This window comes from Myotis nattereri (assembly GCF_964212035.1).
Source record: "Myotis nattereri genome assembly, chromosome: X".
Classification (NCBI taxonomy): domain Eukaryota; kingdom Metazoa; phylum Chordata; class Mammalia; order Chiroptera; family Vespertilionidae; genus Myotis; species Myotis nattereri.
Genome location: NC_138078.1, coordinates 135,283,676 through 135,289,818, shown reverse-complemented (window position 1 = coordinate 135,289,818; position 6,143 = coordinate 135,283,676). Strand labels below are relative to the sequence as shown.

At 41.7% G+C, this 6,143-nt stretch overlaps 1 pseudogene across 1 annotated transcript; it reads left to right on the top strand.

Annotated features, from left to right (window-relative positions):
- The first annotated feature begins 1,549 nt into the window (after window positions 1-1,549).
- Window positions 1,550-2,785, top strand: LOC308536093 (SWI/SNF-related matrix-associated actin-dependent regulator of chromatin subfamily E member 1-like; annotated as a pseudogene). Its single transcript has one exon. The product of its transcript is annotated as an SWI/SNF-related matrix-associated actin-dependent regulator of chromatin subfamily E member 1-like (transcript).
- The last annotated feature ends 3,358 nt before the right edge of the window (window positions 2,786-6,143 follow it).

The following is a 6,143-nucleotide window of genomic DNA, read 5'->3' as shown; positions in this document are numbered from 1 at the left end:
TTCTCCTGAAAAAATGAAAACAAAAACACAACACAGATTGCATCAGCCCTAGGAAGTATAATATATGGATGGGGCAATATCCAAACCAGCATAGCTGTTTCCAGAAAACACACACACATGGACATATGGACATAAGCAAGTCTTTCCCATTTTCATATTTTCATGTCCATCCTGCCTAACATAAATCTTTTCATTTCAAAATAATCAATCCATAGGAGTTTTAATTTTTTAAAAAAGTTATTTCATACAATCACACTGTCTCAACAATGACCATTTTTTTCTTTCAAGGCACTATTTTTTTTTTTTAAGGAAATTTAAGTAACTCATGGCATATCTATTGTGCTCCATCTTATCTTACTGATGTGTGCATATGTGAGAAAAATTGAATTAGTTGATTACTTAATTTTGCTAAAAGTTACCTGGAAGGGGAAAGAACCACACAACGCTCCCTGGTGTTTGATTTATCCTCCACCTTACTTAAGGCCCTAGGTTGCACCTTTAGCTTGCCAACACCATGAAGTTGCCAGCTGCTCTACTTCATCTTCATGTTCATTTCTGGAAGGACAACAATACATCCTTATGGCTGATGCTTACCCAGAGACATTTTCTTAGCCCAGGATCACTGCATCACTGGACCATCACTTTAGGAGTCTGGAGATGGATCTTTCCTCAGTTATCAAATGGATGGAAACTCCATGGTTATGTCTACACTAAGTGAGGTATCAGGGGAGTTGCTATTCTAGAATGATTGGCACTGGCAGAGCTAGGCAGGAAACTAAACACTGTGCCAACCTTCATTTTGCCAGATCTAACTAACCTCCATCAGTGCCTGCCTCTTTGGAGAGATACAAGCCCAAGTGAATAGTCACCTGAACTCTGCACCTGATCTGTTTCAGTTTCACTGTCAGAGGTAAAAGCCTTCATTTCACCCTGTCAACACAAGCCACATGACTGCTGAAGGATGTTTGAACTCTGCAACTGGGTACTGTTTCCCAGATTCATTGCCATGAACAAACCCGAACTCCATCCAAGTGTAATTAATCAACTGGGTCATTTTAATGCCCCTCCATATTTTAAGGTTTCTTACAAATGAAAATACAAATTTCCCAAATGATGGCTCATTATACTAAGCAGTCCAAGCCTCACAAACAAAAGGCATCAATACTAAGTTTTATTCATTTTATTGAACTGTGTTCAAAGAAACAAGATGTTTACAGGGCGCTTTAATTTATTTAATCCCCCTTGATGTTCACAGGTTGATCACTATTAAACTTCAGCCTATAATATAAAGTGAGCACAGACATGAACACTCTGAATCCAAGAAGGATTAAACCCCCCAAATTAATTCAGATATAAGTTCCAATATAACCTTATTACTGTGACCGAAGTATTTGTGTGTGCATGTGTGTTTATCACTAATTTACTCCCAGTAGACTCTGATGTACAAAAAGGTACCTTAACAAAGGGAAGCAAGGCTGGAGCTGTGGGCACCTTTTATGCCCACGGTGTCTGATTCATTCTTAAGGAACTGAGAACTTAATCTTCCAAAATGTCTAAAAGACCATCCTATGCCCCACCTCCCACCCCAGCTCCTGCAACACAAATGCCCAGCACACCAGAGTTTGTGGGATACAATCCATACAGTCATTTCGCCTACAACAACTACAGGCTGGGAGGGAACCCGGGCACTAACAGTCGGGTCAAGGCATCCCCTGGTATTACAATTCCAAAATCCCCGAAAGCCTCCAGATAAGCCGCTGATACCCTACATGAGGTACAGCAGAAAGGTCTGGGACCAAGTAAAGGCTTCCAACCCAGACTTAAAGTTGTGGGAGATTGGCAAGATTATTGGTGTCATGTGGCAAGATCTCACTGATGAAGAAAAACAAGAATATTTAAATGAATACGAAGCAGAAGAGATAGAGTACAATGAGTCTATGAAGGCCTACCACAATTCCCCCGCATACCTTGCTCACATAAATGCAAAAAGTTGTGCGGAAGCCACTTTAGAGGAAGAAAGTTGGCAGAGGCAGTCTCGCATGGAGAAAGGAGAACCTTACATGAGCATCCAGCCTGCTGAAGATCTGGCTGATTATGATGATGGCTTTTCAATGAAGCATATAAGCCACCACCTGTTTCCAGAGAAACCACCGCCTCATCAGTGAAATCCTTAGTGAAAATGTGGTGCCAGACATTCGGTCAGTTGTCACAACAGCTAGAATGCAGGTCCTCAAACTACAGGTCCAATACTTAATGGTTCATCAACGAAAACTAGAAAGCTGAACTTCTTCAAATAGAGGAGCGACACCAGGAAAAGAATAAATTCCTGGAAAGCACAGACTCATTTAACAATGAACTTAAAAGGTTGTGTGATTTAAAAATAGAAGTGGATATGGAAAAAATTGCAGCTGAAATTGCACAGGCAGAGGAACAGGCTCGCAAAAGGCAGGAGGAAAGGGAGAAGGAGGCAGCAGAGCAAACTGAATGCAATCAGAGCAGCATTGTTTCTAAGGAAGAACAAGCAGCTAATAAGACCAAAGAAAAGAAAGAAGACAAGAACATTCCAATGGAGACAAAGGAGACACACCTTGAGGAAACAACAGAAAGTCAGCAGAATGATGAAGAAGGCACATCTATTCTTGAGGACAAGGAGAGTGGACAGGAAGTGGTGGACAGTATGGGGAAGGAAGGGACCACGAATAGTAACACTGGTTCAGAGAGCAACAGCACCACAGTGGAGGAGCCACCAACAGATCCCACACCAGAAGATGAGAAAAAAGAATAAATGTTGCCTTGTTTTATGTATTCCAAATCCTTTTTCAAATGAAAAAAAAAATGTTTTTCAGTTTTAATGGTGTTATGTGATTTGTGTACTTATATTTTTCTTGTCCCTATCATGCCACCAAAAGCTTTGGGACCATATAGCATCATGAGCCAAATGGCACAGTCACCTTTTTTAAGTGGTTGTGATGATGGTTCTCTTCCTCAGATCTTGTTTTTACCCTTCACTGCCGGAAGCCTCAATTAATTTAAATTCATTGAAAACATGCCAATTTTTGGAGAATTTTTCTTTGATGCTGCAGAATCTACTCTTAGAAATGTCTTCCGACAGCTCACTGGGGTGCTTACCAAAACCATAGCTTTAAATCTCCTCGGTCCCTATCAACAGCTTCCTGAAAGTTCCCTTTCCTGTGTACTTCCACAAAGGTACCTTCTTGAAAATGTAATCATTTATGAGTATATGTTCACTTGCCCTTTTCATTTGTAATTAATGTCAGATAACCAAGAGTTCTGTTAAAGTGTTGAGTGTACCTGCAAATATGCTTGGATCATATTAATCAAAAAATAGTCTCCATGGAGTAGTCACCAGCTTATGAAATAGTCATTAAACCAAAAATGGCACATGTAAAAAAAAAGTACCTTATTTCTCTATAGCAGTGGCTCTCAACCTTGGCTGCACATTAGAATCACCTGGGAATCTTTTTAAAATCCTGATTTCTGGGCGTCATCCTCTGGAAATTCTGTTTCTTTGTTACTAATGTGGCCCCACCCCATAACAAAGAAACAGAATTTCCAGAGGATGAGGCCCAGAAATCAGGATTTTAAAAAGATTCCCAGGTGATTCTAATGTGCAGCCAAGGTTGAGAACCACTGCTCTATAGTTTATCAAACTTCCCCATGATCCTAATCACCAAACACTCCTGGATATTGGGACATACTTCTTGCAGATGAGTAAACTCAGTCCAATTGAGTCTCTTCATAAAAGTCTCCTTTTAGCCGAAACCGGTTTGGCTCAGTGGATAGAGCGTCAGCCTGTGGACTGAAAGGTCCCGGGTTCAATTCCAGTCAAGGGCATGTACCTGGGTTGCCGGCACATCCCCAGTAGGAGATGTGCAGGAGGCGGCTGATCGATGTTTCTCTCTCATCGATGTTTCTAACTCTCTATCTCTCTCCCTTCTTCTCTGTAAAAACTCAATAAAATATTTTTAAAAAGTCTCTTTTTAAATTAGTCTCTCTTGGGAAAATAGTCTCTCCTCTTCTCCTTTTCTTCACAATGGTAGGTAGGTATAAGGGGATATGCCGGGAGCCGGTCCATGCTTGCTGTTTCAAGGGACCTGGCATATATGGCATACTGTTCTTAATATGTTTGCTCACCTTCTTGGCACTATGTGTTTTAACCAAGGTCTCTGAGAAAGGTTGTTTCCCCAGGTAGGGATTTTGCCCTGAAGTTAGGGAGGGAATAAAACCTCTTAACTAAGTGCCAGGCAGGTAATTAATCACTTTAACTATGAACAATCATGCTTAAGCTACATAATCTTTACTCCCTGGAATGGAGATAAGAAATGCCCTAACCTTTGTAATAGAGATTGATAGGATTGAATCAACTGGTATAAATACAGATGTAACAAGACAGCAAGAGACAGAGAGAGAGACAGAAATTGGCACAGAACCTACACAGAACGTTCTCTAGAGACAGAAGAACTTCGCTGGAGAGAACATGGCAAAAGATCCTGGACAGAAACTGGCCTCAGAACCTAGAGACAGAACCTAGCGAGAGAACATGGCAAAAGATCCTGGACTGAACCTGACTACAGAAATTGGCAAGAGAACCTGACTAGAACCTGGTGACTGAACCTGGCTGGAGAACCTAGCGAGGGAACATGGCTACAGAACCTGGCTGGAGAACCTGGACTGAACCTGGCTGGAGAACCTAGCGAGGGAACATGGCTACAGAACCTGGCTGGAGAACTTGGACAGAACCTGGCTGGAGAACCTAGCGAGGGAACATGGCTACAGAACCTGGCTGGAGAACCTGGAGAACCTGGCTGGAGAATCTAGCAAGACAACATGGACACAGAACTTTGCTGGAGATCCTAACCAGAACCTCTCTGGAGATCCAGACCAGAATTTGGCTGGAGATCCTGGCTAGGCTGCTGATCAACTGAACACTGTCTCCGTGTCATTCCTTCTTTGCCGACTCCGTCTACGCCTTTGGGAACCCCTGCACCTGCTGGGGTTGGACCCCGGCAGGGATAGAGGTTATGTTAACTTGTGTGTATTTGTTTTCTATGCTGTGTAATAAATTACCACCACCTTAGTGGCTTAAAAATACATATATTCATTATTTCAGTGTTTCTAGAGGTCAGGCCTCTGGGCACAACTTAACTTGGTCCTCTGCTCAGAATCTCACAAGGCTACAACTAAGGTGTTAGCCAAGACTGCTTTCCCATCTGGAGACTCAATTGGGGAAGAACCCATTACCAAGATCACTCAGGTTGTTGGCAGAATTTATTTCTCTGTGACTTTTTTGAAGTCAGCAACAGAGAATAATACTCTAGATGTATGCCAGCAAAATGGAGTCTTACATAACATTACAAGGGTAATATCCCTTCATCTTCAGCATAGACTCATGGAAGTGGTACCACATCACATTCTATTATTAGAAACAGGTCACAGGTCCTTCCCACTCTCAGTTGGTTCTCAACCTGTGAGTCACGACCATTGGAAAACACATATAGCATATCAGATATTTACATTACGATTCATAACAGTAGAAAAATTACAGTTATGAAGTAGCAACGAAAATAACTTTATGGTTGGGGATCACCACAACATGAGGAACTGTATTAAAGGGTCGCAGCATTAGGAAGGTTGAGAACCACTGAGTAGAGGGTATTACACAAGTTTGTGAACACAAGCAGCTGGAAATCATAGGAGACCACATTAGACACTTTCTGCCATATTTATGGTAGCAGTGGCAAAGAAGAAAGGGTCTTTGGATACACATGGTATTCTCTAGATCTTAGCTAGTGTCTGTAGTAGAACACTCTGTTCTGCTCCTTGCACTGGTGACATTAAAGGTACAATTTGTTCCATCTGACCTTTTGGGACAACCAGCTCACAGGCAGCACCAGAGTTCATAGTCTTAATCATTTTTCTTTATATTTGAGTCTTCATTCACAGAGTCAATTTTGTCCTAACTCTCAGCTACTCCTTACTTCCTCAACAGAGTATATGAATCTTACAGCTTATGTAGTCCATGGGAATCCTTGAGTACTGTCTTTGGCTCATATGTCCATCTGCCATCCTTTATAAGTGCTGCAGTATTACTCTTGTAGAATGCTGGACATGGCTGTATGCAG